This window comes from Pistacia vera, unplaced genomic scaffold (genome assembly GCF_008641045.1).
Source record: "Pistacia vera cultivar Batoury unplaced genomic scaffold, PisVer_v2 Contig802, whole genome shotgun sequence".
NCBI lineage: Eukaryota > Viridiplantae > Streptophyta > Magnoliopsida > Sapindales > Anacardiaceae > Pistacia > Pistacia vera.
The window spans coordinates 36,629-59,684 of NW_022196671.1; the positions used below are offsets into that span (position 1 = coordinate 36,629).

General features: G+C 33.6%; 1 pseudogene; it reads right to left on the minus strand.

Annotated features, from left to right (window-relative positions):
* Nucleotides 1-4,733: 4,733 nt before the first annotated feature.
* Nucleotides 4,734-23,056, minus strand: part of LOC116117288 — a 43,110-nt pseudogene continuing 24,787 nt past the window's right edge.

Below are 23,056 nucleotides of genomic sequence, written 5' to 3' on the forward strand. Positions count from 1 at the left end.
TGTCACGGTGTTAGCAGCTGCATTATCAAGCGTTAATTCTACAACTCTATCAGTTAATAAATATTCTTGCAAAACTTCAAGAATTGTAAAATAAATAGTTTCAGCACTATGTTTTTCATATAATGGTTTAAAACCTATCAATTTTGTTATAAACCCCAATTATGATCTAAGAAATGTACTGTGACAGTTAAAAAATCGGTTTTTGATCTACAAGCCCATATGTCTGATGTAAGTGCAATAGATATATTCCTAAAATTTTGAAATTCGTTTTTAAGTTTATTATTTATTTTGTTATAAAGTTTTAGTATATCTCTTCTACTTGTAGTTCTACTAACAGGGGTATAATTCTGGACAAAATGCAGTTTTAACCATATGAATAAAAAAAGATTTTCAGATAAACAAATGGAGAGTCCGTAGCAACTATATATCTTGCTATTCCTCTCATGCAACATGTCATTGTATTGTCATGTTGAGAGAGTTGAGGATTGTGGATTAAAATTAAGTTAAGTTTGAATTTGTCTACCTGATCCGCTTGAAGATGCATCGGGCAACTGCATTATTTGTGGGTGCTTCTTCTCCACGTGTCGTCGCATCTTCGAAGTCCCCTTCTCAGCGCCATAATGGTTCCACAAAATTACATATCCCACACGATTCTTCTCCCTCCTCATTTGTCTTTGGCTGTTTGATTTGGTAGTATCGTCATCATCAGACACGACCTCTTTGACGGTCAGGGGGGTTGGGCTATGCCCGTGCCCGTTGACTCGCATCTCACATGTGTTTGGCTACACCTCGTCCTGACCGAATGTGGTTGTGGAATTGCAGCTGCTTCCTCTGGAGGATGGTGAAAATGGATTGAAGCCTTCCATTTCTTTGGTGGATGAACATAAAACTCATTTGGGGAAGCCATTATAAATTTATGATAAAATAAATATTAAAATGAAAAGAAATTAAATAAAAATATGAAATTATATGATATTGAAAAATAGAAAAAAATTGAATAATATAAATAAATAATATGAATAAATATAAATATAAATATAAATTGAATAGAAATTGATTGGAGATTTGGAGTAGAGAGATTGAGAGATTGATTGGTGTGGAAAAAATGAAAGATTTTAGGGTTATTTATAGTGTATTGGGGGGGCGGGGTGTAATGAAAAAAAAAAAAAAAAAGGTTTAATTTATATTATAACTGTTGGTTGGCATGTGACCGTTGCCAGCCAACGGTTAAAAAAAAAAATATAACCGTTGGCTACTGCAGCAGCCAACAGTTAGTAAAACTTTTTTTTTTTTTTTTATAAATTTTGTAAAATTTAATTTTAGCCCTCATAATTTATGTTTATTTTAAAATTGATAGGGGGTTTTATGTAATTATGCAGGGGACTACATTGAAAAAATTCAAAAAAAATTGGGCCCAGGCCCGGGCGTTGGAGGAGGGCCCTCCTCCTTAGGCTTGGTCCGAAAAGACCGGGTTTTGGGCTAGGGATTTTGGGCCCAATCCCAAATGCCCACCTCTAGGCCAACTACTGTTCCCAAACTTAAAATTATAAATAACATTCATCATGCCAAATAACATAACAAAAATATAAACACAAGAAACACAACAATTCAAAAATACAATCAATAAAACATTTAAACTTCATGTCTAATTCTTCAAATTAGTCGTGGATGTTCCTTTATCAAATAAATGAAGTCCAATCATTTCTACAAAATAAACACAAGAAATTCAGTTAGTAGCTTAAAAAGTAAAAACATTGAATAAAATTATTTACCAATAAATTAAAGGGATAAGAATAAAACCAATAGATATTATACCCGCATCATAAGCCGCTGCATCCTCCAAGTCATCTTCAGCTAAAATTGGTGTAGATCTCAATCATTCATGTGTACAAATCAACACTTCAACAATCGGTGGAGATAAAGAACTCCAAAATTGATCAAGTACACGACTTGATGTACTAAAAGCTAACTCGAACGCAACTATGGACACTAGGATTGCAAAGATATCTTTGGCCACATGCGAGAGAACTGTATACTTTGATGCATTTATTTTACACGATTTCAATACATTCAACTCAGACCTCACAGATTCACATTTATCATCGGGGTACCAATCTAACTCCATCATGTACCTCTACCTCCATCTCTTCCACATATGCCTCCCTTAGAGGGTCGGAGGCAATATCATCACACTCACTACTACCATCAACACCTAAAGGCTGATCATTTCCGATTGGTGGACATGAATTGGAAGCTTGACTTTCATCTAAATTTGATGGAAGTCCATCATAAAATTTATACAGTTGTTGTAACACGTGTCTCACGATTCCGAACACCCTTTTAGTATTTTCTAAGTCATCAACATATATCTTTTGTAACACCAGCTCACATATTTCATTTTATTTTAAGGATCTAATACTGCTGCAATCAACACCATCATGTTGACTTTGTCAAGACTCCTAAAATACTTGTTAAGTTTCTCCCTCATTCTCTTTGACATTATGTGAAGACAAGGATTAGAGTATTTCTCCCATTCATTTAAAGAAATGACAATGCCTACAATCTCATGAAAATAATTGTTACAAGTCACATAGTTAGACCCCGATATCCTATTTGTAGCTTTATAAAATTTCCTTAGGAATTTGACAAACACAATTGCTTTTTCCCAATCTTCATCTAAAGGAGTATCATGTGAAAAATCAATATTGTAGTTGGGATCCTCATCGTCCAACCTTTTAAAAGCTTTTCTGAATTTTATTTCTGAATCTAACATGAGGTAAGTCGAGTTCCATCGAGTAGCGATATCAAGACACGCCGTACATTTGCAAGCTACCCTTTCTTCTTTGACACATCTTTCAAACGCTTGGGCTTTACTGGGAGAACTCCTCACAGACTTAACTGAAATAAGAATTCGACTAACACAATCCTTAATCTCACTAAGACCATCCTTCACAATCCTCATCTTCCAACCTTTTAAAAGCTTTTCTGAATTTTATTTCTGAATCTAACGTGAGGTAAGTCGAGTTCCATCGAGTAGCGATATTAAGACACACCGTACATTTACAAGCTACCCTTTCTTCTTTGACACATCTTTCAAACGCTTGGGCTCTACTGGGAGAACTCCTCACAGACTTAACTGAAATAAGAATTCGGCTAACACAATCCTTAATCTCACTAAGACCATCCTTCACAATCAAATTCAAAATATGAGTTGTGCATCTAATATGAAAAAGCTCACCATTTAGAATTAAAGTATTCATATCCACCAATCTATCCCTCAAGTAAGCCATTGCCACATCATTAAGGGTTACATTTCATCAACAAATAAACAAATGGAAATATTCTATCCTTCTTAGTTTCAACCATCATTTTTGCAAGATCTTCATTCCCATAAATTTGACATTAGAGTACATATCCAAAATGTAAACATCAAGTTGAGAATCAAGTGTCATGAGTTCTAAGTCATAAAAATCTTCTAGATAAAGTTTGGTAAGGCGCATCAATTTTTGTTTATTAAAATCAATAAATGATTCATTTGGACATAAACATATCAAACAAACAAGCAATTCAATGTTTACCTCATTAAAACGATTATTCAACTCTTGAAGCTGCATATCTAAGATATTATCAAAAAAAGGGTACAATTTGTGGTCCCAATATCAATAATTTAACCTTAAACTTTCAAGATAAAATAATACAAATATAAAATGTATTAGTATTACTTGACAAATTAAAGAAAAAAAGGGTTTGTTTGCTTGATAGTTGGGAGAAAACTGCATTTGTGTGGATAAAGACTTAGAAATTTAGGAAAAATTTTGAAATCTAAGTTGTTGAATCAGTTATGGGCAATAGAGAAAAACCGGTCTGGAAAGTAGAGGAAGAGGAGTTTAGTTTTGACAACCCAAAAAGAAAAATGAGAGTTTAACTTATTTGACGGATTGGAGTTCTTTTGTAATTTATTTTTCATTTAGGGGCAAATTTGTAAAACTAATTAAAAATTTTCAAAACTTAAGGAGGGTCAGCTGGCCTTCCTGACCCCTCCGTCGTCCTGATTACCAGTTTAATACAGTATCGTGTATTCTTTTTTTTTTTTTTTGGGGGGGGGGGGGGGGGGGGGGGGGGGGGGGTTTATCTTAATATGTTTGATTTTAATTAACAAAATATGTTTTTTTTATTGTTTTGTTATTAAAATTTCAGTTATGTCATACCTTATTATATTATTGATTTTTTTATAAACAAACTAATTGTGTCATAAACATATAATCATGTCATAAATTGGTTCACGAGTCATAAATAGGTTTGTGGGTTGAGGTAAACCGTTTTATTATTTGTGTCATTAAATAGTTCGTGGGTTGAGAACCGTCAACTTAAATATGTCACAATTAACAACGGGTTGAATATGAGACGAATACGATTAGAGTTAATGCTACCCGCCTAAACAAATCAAAATTTGTCATGTTGGCGTGTTAGTCTTTAGTTTAACAAATCCACTAATTTCTCCAGTTATTAACCAAATTAATTTTGTTTTCTTGCTTAAGTGGTTTTTTGGTGGTTGGGTTGGAGTGAGTGGTGAAGGCTGAGTTGACCCAAGTCTATAAGTCGGGTTCTCAGAAAAGAAATAAACCAACTTACTAACATTTAATGGTGGTGACAATTAATGGTGTTAATTGGGGTTCATAGAATTCTGCATCCTTTATTCCTTTACTTAAGAAACAAATAATTACATTAAAATTCTATATCAAATCAAAGAGGGACAACAATGGAGCTGGTGGTAATCTTTCCTGAATAGGTGAGCAGTCCCAACCTCTTCCTTGCTTTGCGTCAGATTAAAATGCTTGGGAACCCAAGTTTCACCTGCTGACTCTCTTTCTCTCAACAGCTTCCTTTGCTCTCCTCAACACTTTTCTTCGCATCTCTAGCTTTCTCCACTCTTGATTCAATATGCCTTGGCTCACCTCAGCCCATACCGCCGCTGATTCGCTTGGCCACACTGCCTGAAGAAAATCAAACCCATATATATTAAGTACCTACGAACTATATTTAATTTAACATGATATGAAGAGTTCATGCATGCATATATATTCACGGAAGAAGTATTTTTGTACATTCAATTTTGATATTCAAACATTAAATAATTGGTGACAATAATGGAATAACGTTCAACCAATCTGTCTAATTTAGTTTCATCATGCATTTAGGGACGGACTTAGATTTAACCTTAAGGGGGGCAAATTCAAAATAAAATAATTTAAAACATGGGAAGAGTTGATGAATGGGATCAAATCGAGAAATATAATACAAATGCAATCAATTAAAATAAAATAAAAAAAACCAAATTAAAAAAAAAAAAAAAAAAAAAAAAAAAAAAATCTTGAGTTTGGTCACCAACCCCTCTCAATATAAGTAGGTCAATCAAGACATGTTAAAAAAAATTAAAGAAAGTGATAACATTTTTATTATTAGTAGGCATATCCAATTAATTAAATTTATTATCTAACTAAAATCTATCATAATTAAACATGCATATTGCAAAATATAAATTCATAACATACTTGAGAATCCTTAGCAATAGGAGTTTTGAGCCATAAAGAATTTCTTTTGCATCGAAGATTACTCTACGTTTCCCTTTCTGCATATCTTTCACTGAGACAGTCCTATAATTTTGAAATTTGAGATTAATAAAAGCAAAATATATTTAGAGTTAAAAATAGACCTCAGAGTATTATATAATAACAAATATACCCCTATGTTCTCAAAAAAACCTATGAACCGTTAGAATTTACATTGTTATGAATTTAAGTACTACCAAATTTCTCTCTACTGTTTATTTAACACTAAAACCTAACAGCTATGATTTAGCTATTTCCAAATTTTAGGGGGATATTTTATTTATTATTTCATCAACCTCTGGGGGGTTAATGTTGTAACTCTATTATTTGTTCACACTATATATTTGCAAATTTTAATATACAAAATTTAGGTACCTGTCCCAGTGGCCATCGATCTCATACAGAGTCTGCATTGATAACGATTCAAAGATTTTTCCTTAATAGTCTTCCTCTACGCCCAGTAAAGAACCGCCTCTGAAACATAACTCGCTTCTAGGCCATTTTCATGGCATTTGATTCTAACGTTGCCAACCATTCAGTCCAGCACTGGAAGAAATCTAATCAAGAGTTTTGGTGAGTTCATTTCGTAAGTTTCTTGTATTATGTAGCTTTAATTGCCTTTTGCCATGAACCTCGGCTTCCACTGAAGTAACTACAACAATTAGTTTTAATTTCAAATAATTACGTAATAAACTTAATAATATTTTAATTATACCATTAAATAAGAATAAAATACCATAGAATTTGGCAACAGGATGTTGACACCAAATAAGTTCAAATTTCCTTTCATTGGTTGCATGGAGCGCAGATACTGGGGATGATGGATACTGTGTAACCCGCTAAGCACAACAATTAACAAACATAAAATTGATCACGACATTTAATATGCAAATTGAAGTGCAAATACCTGTTCTAATAGAACATTGAGGTTGCCACTAGAAACATGGTGAGTCTCTCCAAGAACGGAATTGAAAGGAGCAGAGCCAAAATGGTAGGCCGTGCGGTGGAAATGCTCCAAGCGACGACGGATGTGAATCTCTCCAGTGGCTCTCACATGTTGTGCAAATGGTCAACAGATCTTTATTAATGCAGTACACTGACTCGCCATAACATTGAAGGTGTGATTGGGAACGTTGAAGGTTGTGGCAGCTGAATTTTCAAAGGCAAGTCAACGAAAGTCAATAATACATATTGTCAAAACTGGAAAATTAAAGCTGAGCATATATACCACCCATCCACCAACCAAACCAATAAATAAAGTTAAGACAAATTAGAAACTAAGACATTTAGGTTCAGACTAGGGAAGGACAACAAAACTTGTCTGGGCGGGTCCCACCCAACCCAGTTTATAGGTTAGGATTGGGCCTTTTCCACCTTAACCTCGATATATCTTAACTTATATAATGAAGTGGGTGGTTAAATTTTATATGGGTTTAACTCATTAATTGGGTTGGGTTTAACCTATCCCAATCCACCCAATTGCTATTCCTCTCAGAACAGAGACTAACTGTTGCCTAAACGGAGGGACCTAAAATTAAACAAAAAAGTTGGGAGATATTAAAACTTGCCTGAAGCGCGTGAGATCGGCTCCTGGTCGATATTTCTTAAAAAGACTTAAAATGCGTTGTAGAATATTTGGAGTTTGTAATCACCGTTTGATTCCTCAAACATCAATGGCTTTGTTAGAACTATTTTTTTCATCTTTAACCTGCACCACACCATACCACATTTCAGCTCTCATAAGCACAGTTGTAGCTAAAATACGTTTAAAATTGGTGTAATAAAAATATAACCTGGAGAACATTAAATAACAAAAATCTCCTTTATCGTATAGAAATACAAAAAATCTCCTTAAAGTTAAAGTATACACAAAATAAAAAAGGCAATTTGATAAATATTAATTAACTCATCGTATTATAAATTCTAACCGTACACTAACGGCTCACTCACAACAGGGGAATTTCTGTTATTTCTAAATTCTGATAAAGACTTTTTTATTTGATTAAACCCAGGCGTTGAGAAGACTCCTTTAAAATTTGACAATATAATGAATATGGGACTGTAAAATGGGGAAATGAAAACATGAAAAAATATGAAATTACTGTGAATTTAAGTCAAACTTATTATATTAAAAAGAATATTACGTTGGACTGTAAGATCATATCAAAAAAGTAATAAAGAAAGATATTTAATTTATTAATTATGATTATAAGATAAACTTTTGTTGTACTTTATTATATCTTGCAAGTAAATCAACAAATGTCTGATCGGAAACAAAGCATGTATGAAAACGAAGTTTCTTTAAAATACTTTAACACGCCTCCTAAATTCATCACATAATCATCAGAATAAGTGCTACCCAATTGGTTTTTTAATTTGTAAAGTCTATATGTAAAAGTCAATTGGGCATAATCAGGGTCGGCTACTTTAATTTTAAGAATAATAATAAGAGTAACCACGGTTGTGTTTGTTTTATTATTTTGAGTAGTATTTTTGAAATATTATTGTTAAGTTGAGTTGAGTTATTATTACGAGGTAAGATTTAGTTAAACACCCCTAATAATAAAAAGTTTATAAATTGATAAAAACACCTCCACCCACCCACGGTTGCTAGATTCCGACCACCACCACCAAAATCTTGTTTCATTGCACACGACCGGCCAGATCTAGCCGGTCGTGCACCGCTATAGCTTTTTTTGGCTAGATCTACGGTCGAATCTTGTCGTTGATAGCCAAATCTAGTCACATCTGGCCGTCAATGACAACTAAAGATATGGTTGTCATTGACGGTCAATAATGGTCATATATTAGTCGTCATTGACTGCCAAATGTGACCAAAGATCTGGTTGTCAACAGCCAAATCTTTGGTCGTAGATCTAGCATTTTTTGGCCAGATCGGTGCACTACTGACCAGATCCAATCGGTAGTGCGCCATTACGCTAGATTCCGACCAGTTTCCTACGGTGGTTGCTGGAATTTGATAAATGTGAGTGGGTGAGGGTGTTTTTGTCAATTTAAAAAACTTTTTTGTTGGGGGTGTTTAGTTAAATTAATAAACCTAGAGGGGTTTAAAAGTTGAATATTATAGGATATGATTTTGAGAATAGGGAAACAAACATGCATTTTTTTAAGGACAGAAATAGAGTATTTTGAAAAAAAACAAAACAAACGAAGCCGACTTTTTCCCACCTAAGGTTTGCCATAATGTCACTTTCCCACCAAAAATGTTTTAAAATACCATTTTCTCACTCAACGTTTATATTCCGTTAATACCTAAAATACATTTCATTTTCTCAGTCAGCATTCGACGAGATACTAGGAGTCAAAGTAAAAGGATTTTTGTAAAGTGGAGGCCGGTGGATCAGATGGTGGTGGTCGATTAAATATTCATCGTTGGAATCAACGAGAAATCAAGTGCCTGAGTGAGAGAGGTTTTGTAGAGAGGAGCCTGGAGGTTTAAATGGTGGTGACGGAGAGAAATTTCGCCGCCAAAATCGGTTTTTGATAGTAACTGAATATTAATTTTAGATGAGAAAACAGTATTTTAAAAAATTTTGGGTGAAAAAGTGTCATTAAGGTAAATCTTGGGTTAGGAAAAGTCGTTTACTCTAATAATAATAAAAAAAAGAACCACATAAATATAGAAAAAAAAATAAAGACGTGAAAGAAAAAGAAAAGGAAAAAGAAAAAGAAAAAGAAAAAGAGAAAAGGATATAAAATTTAGAAAGTCGGTAAGATTACTTTAAGTGATATAAGAACATCTCCGAAAACCTTTTTTATATTATTATTAAAGAAAAAAGGAGTTTATAGATAAAGGAGTGTGAAAAGTAACTATAATTTCTATATTTAATCTATATATATTGTCTTAGGTAGGATATTTGTATTATAAAATAAAAACCCACCATATATTGTATATCATCTTTGAGATTATAAGAAGTTATATAAATATTAATGTAAAATAAATTAGTTTTATCAAACCGAAAATAATAAAAATACCTCCTGACAACTGATCCTGAAGACAACATAAATATCCCTGGGTTTACATGTACCTTGTGGCGTTTGTTAATACCACCATTTGGAGAACCAACATTTACAACAGAGCATTGGACCGCGGCCAAAGCGATTCCCAACCAAATCACAATCAGCCAAGCAAATGCTTTCTCATTTACGTAACTGACATTAAATAATTTATTTTTGTTTGCCGAATTTCAAGTTGTTTTATTATTATTGTTTATAAAAAAAAAAAAAAAACAGTTTAATTTAAGTGGTTTTAGAAACAGTTTTTTGAAGAGTCTAAAACAAGGGTCAAAATTTGTTTTGCGTTCAAATTGTTTCTAAAAAACATTTGGTAATATTTTATATTCCGTTTTGAATCTCAGACAAAAAGGTCATCTAATGCTCTACAACTCCAATGTGTTTTGGCTTGCAATTTGACAGAACCTATGGTTACAGCACATGTTATTTTGTCTTAAAGCAAAAATAAACAGAAAAAATAATGATTCCTAAGCAAAATTTTAATTTCACGAAAAATTAACATAATTATCTTTAAGCTTCCCAGCATATTTTCACAAGCAAATATAAATATAATATAATATACATTAAAAAAAAAAAAAAAAAAAAAAAAAAAAAAACAAAAAACAAAAAAAACACTCTAAACCCCTTTCAATCGCTGGAAAACAGCTAGTTTTGTTAAAGAACAAAAAAATATATATATTTGGTATCGTCAAGAATGTTTTGGAAAAAGAAAGAAAACTAAAAAAAAGAACGAAACAGTGAAAGAGAAGATGAATACGCACCATTTCAGGAGAAGAGTCTGATACTGCTGCTTGAAAAAGGGGTTTCGGAGAAGCGCTTTGAGCAGTCCGCTCTTGAGATTTCGATAATATGAGTTTCTTTCTCGTTACTAGAAATAGGCTTTTAAGAAAGTGGATGGTCGGATATAAATATGAGAAGACAGAAACAGAAGAGAGAGAGAGGAAGACAAACAGTTTGTATTTTTAAAACAAAATAAAACAAGACAATGGAGTCGGTAAAACCTTAAATTTTAATTTAAAATAGTACTAGATTTTGGTTGTGCTGAATTTAATATTAATATTCATGAGAGTTTTTATCGTAATACATTGTTTGTTTTGTTTGATTAGACATTCTACCATTTTGGTTAAATTATAATCAATTTCTCTAATCAATTATTGTTGTTCCTTAATTTTTATTAATTATAGCCGGATGCTTCCCCATTTGCTTGATTGACTCACATATTGTAACTCACTTTGTCACCCGTTGGATCATGTATTAGAAGTAGACCAGGATCTCTATCTATAATCCAAAGGCTTTGAAAGAGTGACAACATGCCCCAATAATGTGATTCGACACTTGATTTTGATCTCATGAAAGGTGGAGGTCAAATTAAACCAAACAAATGATTTGACAAAGGAAAATCGCGTATACGCGATTAATACTTTAAACACCTAATTTTTTATAATTATTAAGAATTAATACATTTGTACCCCCTAAAGCTCGTAAAACTAGTAAACTACCACTTAGATCCCAGTAAATATTAAAGTTGACTGAATTTGACCAAACAAAATTAGGAATTACCCTAAATTATATTTTGAACTTGTTAATTTACCCTAAAATTTATTAACGACTCATTTTAAATAAATAAAAAGTTAAAATAACTAAAAAAACTTAAAAGAAAAATTAAATAGCACAAATCCTTAACCTAAAATCAACAATACTAAATAAAAACGTACTAAAAAAATGCTTTTAAAAATTTTGAAAAATTAAGAAAACTTAAAAAAGAAAAACGGTTTATTTTATACACCCCCTTGTGTGATTGCGTATTTCATTATACCCAAGCTTTTCGAATACTATCAAAAACACCCCAATAATTATTAAATATCCTTTTTAAATTATTGGGGTACTAGCTTTCCTAGACAACACTAGAAGTCTATGGGGATAAATACATACATGGGGAAACTATGATAGCTGACCGACGCCACCTGAAAAGGGTTTTTCATAGTCAAAACCCTTCTCTTATCCCTCATACACAAACACACCCACAAAACTTCTATCATCATCTAAGAAAAACTAGTAAAAAATAACAAGGGTGAAATTGTAGATAGTACAAGCATGAGGGTGGTAGTGGTAGTGTGACCAAAACCTCCTTAAAGACGTTAATAGCCGAGGGGAGGTAATCCTTCACACACACACAACTATCAAAACCAATAAGTTGGCTTAGATCGATATTGTAGAGAAAACAAGGGTGAAAATGCAGTGTTTAGAAGTAGTATGGGTCTTTTGTAATTGTCACCATTTTCAGAGAATTACAAAATCATTGAGGTTGAAGAAGGAGTTCAAGGGAAGTAAGAAAACATAAGGAATTTTTCTAACTTTTGCTCTCCCCTTAAACAAGAGGCAAAGCTTCTTATTTATAGTAATTTTTACAAGGGTGGAATGGTAGAAACCATTCATAATTATACAAACCTAATCACATGGCCATAAATAAATAGTTGACAACTTGACATTATAATTAAAACATCTTTGATACCTAGTAGACACAAGAAAAATATTGGAAAGATAAAGCCCAACTACCATATGTCCTCTTAATATTTTACAAATAAACATAAATGACAAATACATCACTTTTATAACATATAGTATCTGAAAACATTTATTTTATGACACAGAGCACCTAAAAACTTTCTTCATGATAAATTTGCATATAGAAGAGCTTTAATCATCTGATAAATTTGTAGCATTCCAAGAGTCTTCATCACGAAAAACAAGGCATCTCGTTTGCTTGAATCCAATCAACAAGGATTTGTGGGGTAGATGAATTTGGATGAAGATTTGAAGAGAAAGTTTGTGATGGACTTGATGCATGAACATGCTGCTTCTTGCATGTATGACGATAATTATCACGAGCCTGCTGAAGTTCCTTTTCTTAAGAAGTGTTTAACTATGAATTTGGATACCACCATTCTGGATAATCTTGAGCTTCTAATGTATCTGGGGTGGAATTTAAGTCAGCCATAAGTGAATCTATGCATGTCTACTTGGCTTGAAATAATTGTGTTGTGTAATCTAAAGGAAATTGTTTGAGCGTCTTCATGAAAGGATGGTGATAACGTAGTTTGATTATTTTCAAAAAGTATCTTTTGAATGGATCTAACCTCAATCAAATGATCAAACATGTTATGAACTAAGTCATACATATAAGATCTATGGAAGGTCACTTGTTGTTTTGAATAATACAAACCATTTGATCTGATAAAATGATATCTATGAAGGAACATTATGGACCATACTTCTTTTGTTTACCTAGGACCTTTGTATTGAGCAAGTTGTTGGATGAAAAGGGTTTTCCATTTGTCTAAAGGCTTAAACCATTTGAGCAAATTCATCAGTGAATTTAACTGATCATTTGAGGATGACTGATATTGACAAATCACATTAATCATGTAATGGGCAGGAAACTGAATAGCAATGTGATAATGATGTAACATATACCAAAAGAATCATAATAACTCCTCTGGAAATATTAACTCATTTGAGGATGACTGATATTGAGAAATCACATTAATCATGTAATAGATAGGAAACTGAATAGGAACGTGATAATAGGTGTAATATATACCAAAAGAGTCATAATAACTCTTATGGAAGTATGATACCTCGACTAGGAGGTAAATATAAAATTTTTGAAACTGGGTAATCTGGGAGGACTCCTAACATTTTAAACATAGATTGACCATAACGTTGAATGCATTGGAGTTGATAAGAAAACATGAGTATGGATGCATTATCATCAATGGCATGTGTGTTGACAAGGTCATTGAATTCAGCTGGTGTATCTAGCACAAGGGTAGATGAAGAGGAACAAGGATTGGACTGGGATAGTGAATGGAACATGTAGCAAGGAAGCAATTGAGATATGGGGTTTAGGAAACAAACTAGATTGGGTTTTTGACTTTTGCATTTGGGTCTGGAATGATAATCTGTTATAATGTTGGTGTGGCCTTTGATGTGTAGACTGTAGAATAGTGAAGGAATACTTACTAAACCATTACGACCATCAGCAGTTGTTGATGCTAGAATTTTTTCTTGCTAATCGGAGCATCTAATTAAAAGACTTCATATTTTTTCTGACAATGAAATGATGTCTAATAAGATGAAACTCAAAATTTTCAATCGCATGCTTAACTGCTAAAATTTCCTTGAATGTTGAATGGTAATGTTGCTGATAAGGCTTGAATTGGTAGTTTCGATATCCACATAGATGGAGAATTTTTGCATCATCTTGTTTAAAAAAAAAAAAAACTATACCCTCTTGAGTATGTAGCCTGAAGAAGGAATTTTAATTGGTTGAGTAAGGAATGCTTTCTGCTTAAGATTCTTAACTGTAGTGGTTTGTTTGGTAGTCTACTGAGGAGGATTATTCTTAAGCATTTGAGACAATGAAGTAGTGATCCGAGAAATAGTGGGGATGAAACTTTCATGTAATTGACAATTTAAGAACTGTTGAATTCTTTCATGTGTAAGAACATCTGGGAATTTCTAGAATTCATTATTAATGTGGGGTGAAGTTCAACTTGCCGTTAGCAATAATCATTCCAAGAAAATCAGTCTTTCTTTGAGCAATCTGCATTTTCTTCTTAGAAAGCATGATACCATGAAGTATTATATCAGCAAATTGGAGAAGATTTACATGAGATTCTTCATTTTTGGAGAACTAGGATATCATCTATGTAGATGAGACATGTATGAAGAATAGGAGCAAATATCCTTGCATTGCTTTTTGAAACAAGGAACGAACAACTTTAAGACCAGAAGGCATGACTGACAATTGGTAATGTGGTTAGGAGTACAGATAATTGTTTTAGACTATCAACAGGATGAATCCAAGTTGCCAAAAACATGCTTTAAGATCAAACTTTGAAAAAAAATTGTGGGCATGTTTAGTGTATGTTAGTGTATGCCCTAGAAACATTCATGTTGTCCGTTTCAGAGCATTTTGTCTTGTATCAATATATCATAAATAATAGAAGAAAGAGTTCTCAATTCATATATATAAATTGCTTCATTTACAGTCATGCTTTTAAAATAAAGTATGTATATGAATTGTCCAGTGATTAATTAATCGATAAATGAATTATCAAAGGTTCCTTATGGAAGTGTTAGACCGACGTCACAGTCACAAAATTAAACCTAAATACCATAGTTACGGTAAGCAGGGTCGAATCTACAGAGAGCAAGACTAACGACCTAATGTATATTTGAGTTAACGAAAGAGAAATTGGCAAAATGATTGATTAAAACTAAGGAAACTAATTACTTGCAGGAAATTAAAAGCATTAAATAAATTGCTAACTAAAACACAATATTAAAAGCGTTGTCGCTACGGGTTCGGTTTGACTCAAGACCAACTCTCACAATTCCTCTCTTCACTCTTCAATTTCCTAAACCTACAAGGCTAGGCAAATCAATAGAAATATCTCCCGACAATCTAGGTATAATCTATCATGTCTCCCCGTCGTCTTAGTTACAGATCGATTGGTTAAAGACTATCATTGACTAACCGAAAAATCCTAAACCCTTAAGCACCACTAGTTGGTACAACGTTAACAAGTACAACCTATCAACCTATATCATCCAATCAACTAATTACACAATAAATGCATTCCTAGTAGAAATGATATTAAACGCTACTACAACTTTATTGCAATCAGTACCGAAGCAATTTAAAGTCATAATCAACATTCAATAATCTCAAGCCGACATTCAATTATGCGAAAAGTTGCATATCAATAAAGGTTCTCAATGGACAGTATCAATTCAACACGTTGAGCATCAGAATAATATTAAAGCATCGCAAACAAACTGAAACGAAAACAAATATAATCTGAATACAAGAAACTTAACCAAATGTCCAACATTCGGACTCATCCAACTAGTCGAGAGCTGAAGAGGAGATCAATGAAGTCAATCTCGATCTCGCCTACACCGTAACAGACAACCGAGAACTCAACCGCTCATGATGGTGATGACGGAGGCTGAAACGGTGGAAACGGAGCTAATCATGGCGGAGAGGAGGTAACCAACAATGATATGATGCGAAGAAGGACCAAAAATGATCAACGGACGGCCCGGAATACGAACAATCGCACTCGCCGAAAAACGTTAATTTTCCGACGGGTCTTCCGGAAAATGGTGGCGAAAATGGGATCCGAAGGTACTGATGGAAAGCTCTGGTGATAGGGAGTTCAGATCACATCCTAGGGAGGTGAAAAGTCATCGGAAATGAGCAAGATCTCTGCTAGAAGATGAAGAGGCGTGGCAGCAAAATGATGGATTCTGACTGTTTTTGCGGCGGCTGAAGCTTGGAAATGCTAGATCCGACCATGGGGAATGAAGATCAAGTCTTGGGGAGCTGAAACGTCACCAAAAAATGGAGAAATCTGGCCGAGAATGCGAAGCGTCGCAGTGGTAGAAGATGAAACGTCGCAGCAGCTCTTCACTTCCCACGATGACGTTGACGGCTGATGAAGATGATAGATGGTCGGGGAAGATGAATCATCGTCGAAGGGAGACGAAGGGTCGTTGGAGCTCGCCGAAAAACTAGGTGAACAGCCTCCCCTGCACGCGACCTTTCGTCTTCTTTTTATAGACAAACTGAAACAACTTCACTTTGGTCCCTGCATAATTAAAAAGTGAAAAAATCAACCCTTATAAATATGACAATTTACCCCCTAAATAGCATAAATGAGACAAAATCACCCCTAATCCATAAACCACAACCTAATATCAACTCATATCCTTTCCAAAATCATTCCAAACATGTTAAATTCATAAGAAAAATATTACGAAGCAATTTTCGTGAATAAATTCATAAATTCTTTAATTGTCTCAATATACTCCAATTTAATCACACATGGGGTATTTTTATTAACAAAATAGAGTCACTTTGATGACTCTAACAGGAAGCAATATAATTTGGGCAACTATATTGCATAGTAGGCATATTGAATGCTTCCGAAAAATATCATGAGTTGATATAAGTATGGATAACGATGATAGTCATGTCACTAGGGCATTAGTATGGATTTGCGGTTGGTGAACTATTTTTCAAACATGACCAAATAACGACAAATCACTTGGAAAAGCATGTAGTCAATGATTTATCGTTTGGTTATATCAGTGCACGATGTACTCCTTTGACCTAAGACATTGTGGTCAGATCCAATATGGATGCGTATGGTTCATACAGTGTATAAGTACGAGACTAGTCATGTTTTGTATGATAAAGCCTATTTGGTCATGCGTTGTTCATATGCAGAAACGAACGATGGTTAAGAAGGGATCCATTGACTCGGAAATATAGGATCAAGAGTACCGTCGACTCCATCCGGATTCGAGTTCCTAGACGAACATCGATAAATACCAAAAATCAGAATCTCTAGCCAGAGTCTATTATTAGTCATACGAAAGCAAGTTCGTGATGACAAGTTTCGGACATATTGATTGACGATTCGGTAGAAGATCGAGTTTAGGATTTTAACGTTCCATGAATCCGTACTCGATCAGGTTATATCAATGGAGCGGCTTTACCTGCATGGTACATATGATCTGAAAAGAGTTCGGTGAAGTATTTCTTCATCGTGGTTTAGAGACTATGGCACATTGCTAGATGTTTACCATAGTCATTGGGCCTCCGAACAGGTTTTTGGATTCATCCAGAACCGGCTCACGGCTAATCCATGATGGACCTACATGGTCACACCAATAGCCTTGAGAAGTTAGAGAAGGATAAGAGAGAGAAATGATCATCCGAAGAGGGCTAGCACCTTTCGAGGGTAATGACAGGATTTCTATGGTAATAGTTACATAGAAAATTATTTGTGACATTTTAAAGGTTAAAATGGTCAAGCAATAATTCATTGTATTTAATTATTATATCTTAAAGCATTAAGATAAATGAGATGAACTAAAATAACATTTTAATAGTTAAAGGGCAAAAGGGTAAACTTATGGGTTGTTAATGTAAACTAGTTTAGTTTACATGAGCCCTTGAATAATATTGATTATTCAAAGGGAAAATTAATAAATGCTTGGGCTCTTTTTAAAATAAGTTTTTATTGGGGCATGCAAGTGAAAAACAAGTAATTACAAAATGACCCATGTATATATAAATGCAAATGGTTGCGTTTTAGGTTAAGTGTTCATTTTGTTCACTCAAAAGAAAAACAAGCTCTCTCTCTTAGGTTGACCACTCTCTCATTCTCTCAAGGTGGTGTTAAAGTATGGAGGATTCATACTTTTAAATCTTGGCTTCATCAAACCTAAGCACTAGGAGCAGGTATAATGCTTTTATGCTTTATTTACGATTTTTGAATCCTAATAATCCATATCTTTGCATGCATGTCTTGTTTACATGCTTCCCATTAACATTTTCCACACCTCTTCATGGTTCTTTCAAATGGTATTAGAGCTTAAAAGCTCCTTGCATGTTGGTTTTGAGCAAAAGTCATGTTATTCCATGGTTCACATGTTCATCATACACTGTTGAGTTTGCATGTTAGTGCTTTGGTTCAAAAAATGAGTTTTCCATCCCAACTCTTTACATGCATGTCTCGGCCACACCTAGATCAAAGTTAAATGTTTGTTTTTCATGTCATTCTCATGTGTTTTGAATGATAGTAATGTTGATAATGAGCATACTTTTGTATTGAATGAGTTGTTAGTTGGAATAAGCATGTTTAATGCATGTATATGATTCGGCCATCTCCTTACTTTGTGAAAATGTGTTTTTCATCTTGCTCTAATATGATTATATGTGTTAAAATTTGATAATGTTTGCATGGATGATGTTATTGCATGAGATGTATTGAGAACTACATGCATGTGTTATGTTATGGCTTTCATATTTGTCATGTTCAGCCATGACTATTTTTTGCCATAAAATTTGTCATCTCATTCATGCTTTGATGAATAATGTTTTGGGAAATGTTGCATGATGATTATTTAAAGAAATAATCATGCATGTTCATTTACATGACTTTGATTACATTGTTTATGCTTTGACATTCTAAAAGTTTTAAGTATGCAAATGTTGCAAGTGTTTAGTGGTGGAAAATGATGTTGGCATGAAGTTATGGATTATTAATTCATGTGATGAATTATGATATTATATATACATGATGATGGTAATTTTAATGTATGATATTTAATTTGATTAAATTATCATATAATGCATCATTGCATGGCATAAATTATTATATTTTTGAAATGTAATAATTTGTTTTTGAATAGTTTAAAAAAAAAAGGGTGATGTAAGATGATATGATTGTTTTTTAGAAGATAAATGTGTCATAAAAATCATTACTTTATTTAAAGTAACTTGTGTCCTAGAATGATTACTCTTGAAGTAATAAAACTCATTTATCTATGTCATGCATGACTTTTTTGAAAAGTCTTGAAATGATGTTAATAATTAAATAACAAAATCATTATTATATCTTTGGGTGAAATATGACAAGAGTGTTTGTGTAATGATTCCCTTGAAATGTGTAATTATTACATGCCCTAAAGTTATGATAAAGTTATCACATGCATATATATAATATCTATTTATATATGAGATATATTTATATATATTAGTATATTTTAAATTGTTTATATTCATGCCTTTAAATAATTGTTTATTATATTTGGTATGAATGTTTAATATTTATTTATGTAATGGATGAATATTAGATTAGAGGGTTGATCATGGGTGCTATTTAGTTTTCAAAATATTCAAAGGTGTTTGTAATATTATTTTATTAAATGACTTGTAATAATTAAATTTTATTTATTTATTTTAATCGGGCCTACGTGCCTAAGATCCAATTTGTAATTGAATCAGCTGGACGGGAACCCGAAGAGCATCCGAATGATGATCCGATCGAAGATATAGGATTAGGGTAAATAGTTTACCTGTAGGATGTATTTTCGAAAAGCCCTATGGTCAACCCACATGCTTTAATTTATGCATATATGTGATATGTATGGAAAGTTAGTTAAACATGGCATGGTAAAAAAATTAATTAACTAAGGTTAAACCTAAATCTCCCCAATTAAAATTATTAAATCCAAGTCTCCCATTATGGGATAACTAAATTCTTTAACATAAATTTTAATATCCCAAGATTTCTATTATGTGCGGGATATGATCTTTATATCATAGAATTAAGTTGATCTTGTTCTTGGATTGATATTTTCATCTTGACCAAGATTTCTATTATGTGAGGACATGATGAAAATGTCATCCTAAGAAAGCACAGTGGTTCAGATTTAACTAGCCTAGGGTACAAGAATTCTATTATGTGAGGTATCTGAAGCTAGGACAAGGAATATAGATCAAATCTTATATAGTGATATAAAAGGAAAATAGTTTCCTACTTATTAGACTTAATTGACCAAGAATTCTATTATGTGAGGTTAATTGAATTTAATAAGAAATTGATTCCCCACTAAGAAATTTAATCCAACGAAAATTTTTGAATCCTATCTAAGAGAGTGTAGGACTCGAATAAAATAGTGGGAGCTAATTTGATTATGCAATAAAAAGTTTAAAATGATTACAAGACACTAACTAATAAAATTATTTTTCTTTGCAGTTTTTGTTAGGAAACGATTAAGTTATGGCAACGGAAACAAAAAACATAAACAACATGGATCGTTCCTTAGAACCAAGATCAAGGTACAAATTTAACAATCTATGCATTAAATACAAATCTGCAGAAAAATCAATTAGAAGTTAAGAAACCATACCCACGTTTGGAGTCTCCTCTAACTTTAACTGTAAATTAGTTTCGCTACCGATCGAAGGGTAGGATCGAACCACCGTTAGTCCACACAAAGATAACCCCAAGGAACTAGAGAGAGATTTGCTAGATCTTCTTTAGCCTTAAAAACCAAGAACAAAATCAAGCAAATTTTGTTTCAAGCAAAAAGGAAAACTGGCGTGGGAGAGAAAAAGGGGGCTGGGGATTTTATCAAATGATTGAAATGAATTAAATATTAATTTCACAAAGTGTTGCATTCATGGAATAGGCTTGGGCACCAACCCAAACACCCCTTGTATCCAAACAACCCCATTTAGATATTTTAATTTTTATATAATCATTATCTCAATTAAATTCAATTAATATATATATATATATATTAACATTTAACAATAATGATAATTTATTTAAATATATGCGAACACATATTTAAACATAATCTCACTTATTTAATTTTAATATCAAATTAAATAAAGGCTACAACCTCAGCAAATTTAATTGCATTGTGAGATTACCAAAATACCGTTTTGCCTAAAAAGACGAAAACGCCCTTCTTATAAACTAACTCTTAAATTATCTTCTATGTGTGTGACTCGTAGGCTCCTCATCATACCAGTAGTGTGTAGTATCACGATTAGCACCAATTAATCATCTCACTAAACACAAACCAAGATTGGCCCCTAGCAAGGCATCATGACCACCCGATAGATTCGGATTCAGCGAATCAACTACCTGTCAACGATATGGTTATCGTACAATCCAATCCTTTTATCATCTATTATCTCAACAAGACCAGGGCATAGCAATAGTGTCAGCCTTGGTTACTCTCAAAATTATGTATTTAGTTACTAGGACCTGAATTATAAACTGGATAGAGCAACAACTCAATCCCATTGTGGCCACAGTTTTAGTGTCATTGTCATTTACTGAATTAGGTCGTGAGATAACTTCCCCCGTACCCGGGAGTGATGAATCCTCTATCGATCCACCATAGTCTTGATGCATCCAATCACTACCGTATTGACAGCTCTGAATAGAACTACGTTTGGCTAGTGTCAAACTATACCAATCGGTGCACAAGGCGCTCCAATGATCTCAAGTCTAAGTATCACATGCACCACCATTTGTTAGAGGATTTGTTCCATAGACACTAGGGTTACCATCCGTATGGAATCCTCTGGTGGGTCAGTCTAGTAAACTTGCCTATAGCAAGCACCCGTGTGTTGCACCAGGTTGTCACCAAACAACCTTGACAAGTGGGATCAGTCACTGCCTTTCGACAGGGTCATTCAACACTATGATAGCCTTACCGTATTATCTGTGCCCTTACTTCAGAATAATACTAGGGCTACAGACGGTTCTAGAATGGCCACCATATGTGCTCATAGGGTTTTCACTATCAAGATTTGAAACAGTTGATACCCTCGTCACGATTTTACCATTTTAAGGACATATATCAATACGTACAATGATGATTTACTCGATATAGAATAAAATGTCTTTTATTGATGAATGAACATTATTGCAAGGAGTCAATTCTACAATAATTGATTGGCTCTAGGGCATCTACTCTAACAGTTTCATCTTTGTGATATATAAGCAAAAAAATGGCCAACAATGTTCTCCTAAAGATACTAGATAACAACATGTTAATTGGACCCAACCTTAAGGATTGGCAAAGAAATCTCATAATCGTTCTAGATTTCGAAAAGATTGCTTATGTCCTGGAAGCACCTCTTCCACTTGATATTGGACTCGATGCTCCACAAGCTGAGCTTGATGCTTTTGAAAAATGGAGAGAGGATAGTAAGAGGGCTAGAAATTACATGCTAGCCTCAATGAATAAAGAACTTCAGACTAAGCACGAAAAGGTTTCGAATGCTTATGATACCCTCATAGCTTTACAAAAGTTATACAGTGAAAATCCAAGAATGGTTAAGTATGAGTTATGTGCATCCCTCTTTAGCATGAAGTTGAGGGAAAGGTACCTCCAGATGATCAATGGATTAGGTCGACTGGATGGATATGAGGTGGTCATGCCAGACTGCCTCAAAGTGAAGTTGATTCTACAATCCCTTCCTTCAAGTTATAAACTGTTTATAACTAACTAAAATCTCAATAGGATTAAGTGAAACCTCTCAGAATTACTAAATGTGATTCAAGAATTTCATAGACAGAATGTGAAAGGGAAAGGACATGAGGATGTCTTTGCCACCTCCACTAGCAGGACCAATAAAAGGCCCAAAAAGCAACAAAAGAAAGGTCCAAAAGTTGGATCCAAGAATAAGAGCTTCAAGAAGCCAACAACAAAGGCAGAGAAGGCCAATGCAAAGGGAAAATGTTTCCACTGTGGAGAAGATGGACACTAGAAGAGGAATTGTCCTCAATACTTGAACAGTTTGAGGATAGGCAAAGGAAAAGCAGGTACGAACCAACATCTTATGATTGAATATGAATTAAGTGTTAATTCAGAGAGTCATTTTGGATATTAGATTCAACAGCAATATCTCATGTTTGTATGTCTTTGCAGGTACTTCAGAATAGTTCTGAGGTAACAAAGGGCGAGATCATTTTGAGGATGGCAAATGGGACATGAGTTGCAACTGAGGCCATGGGGACTTG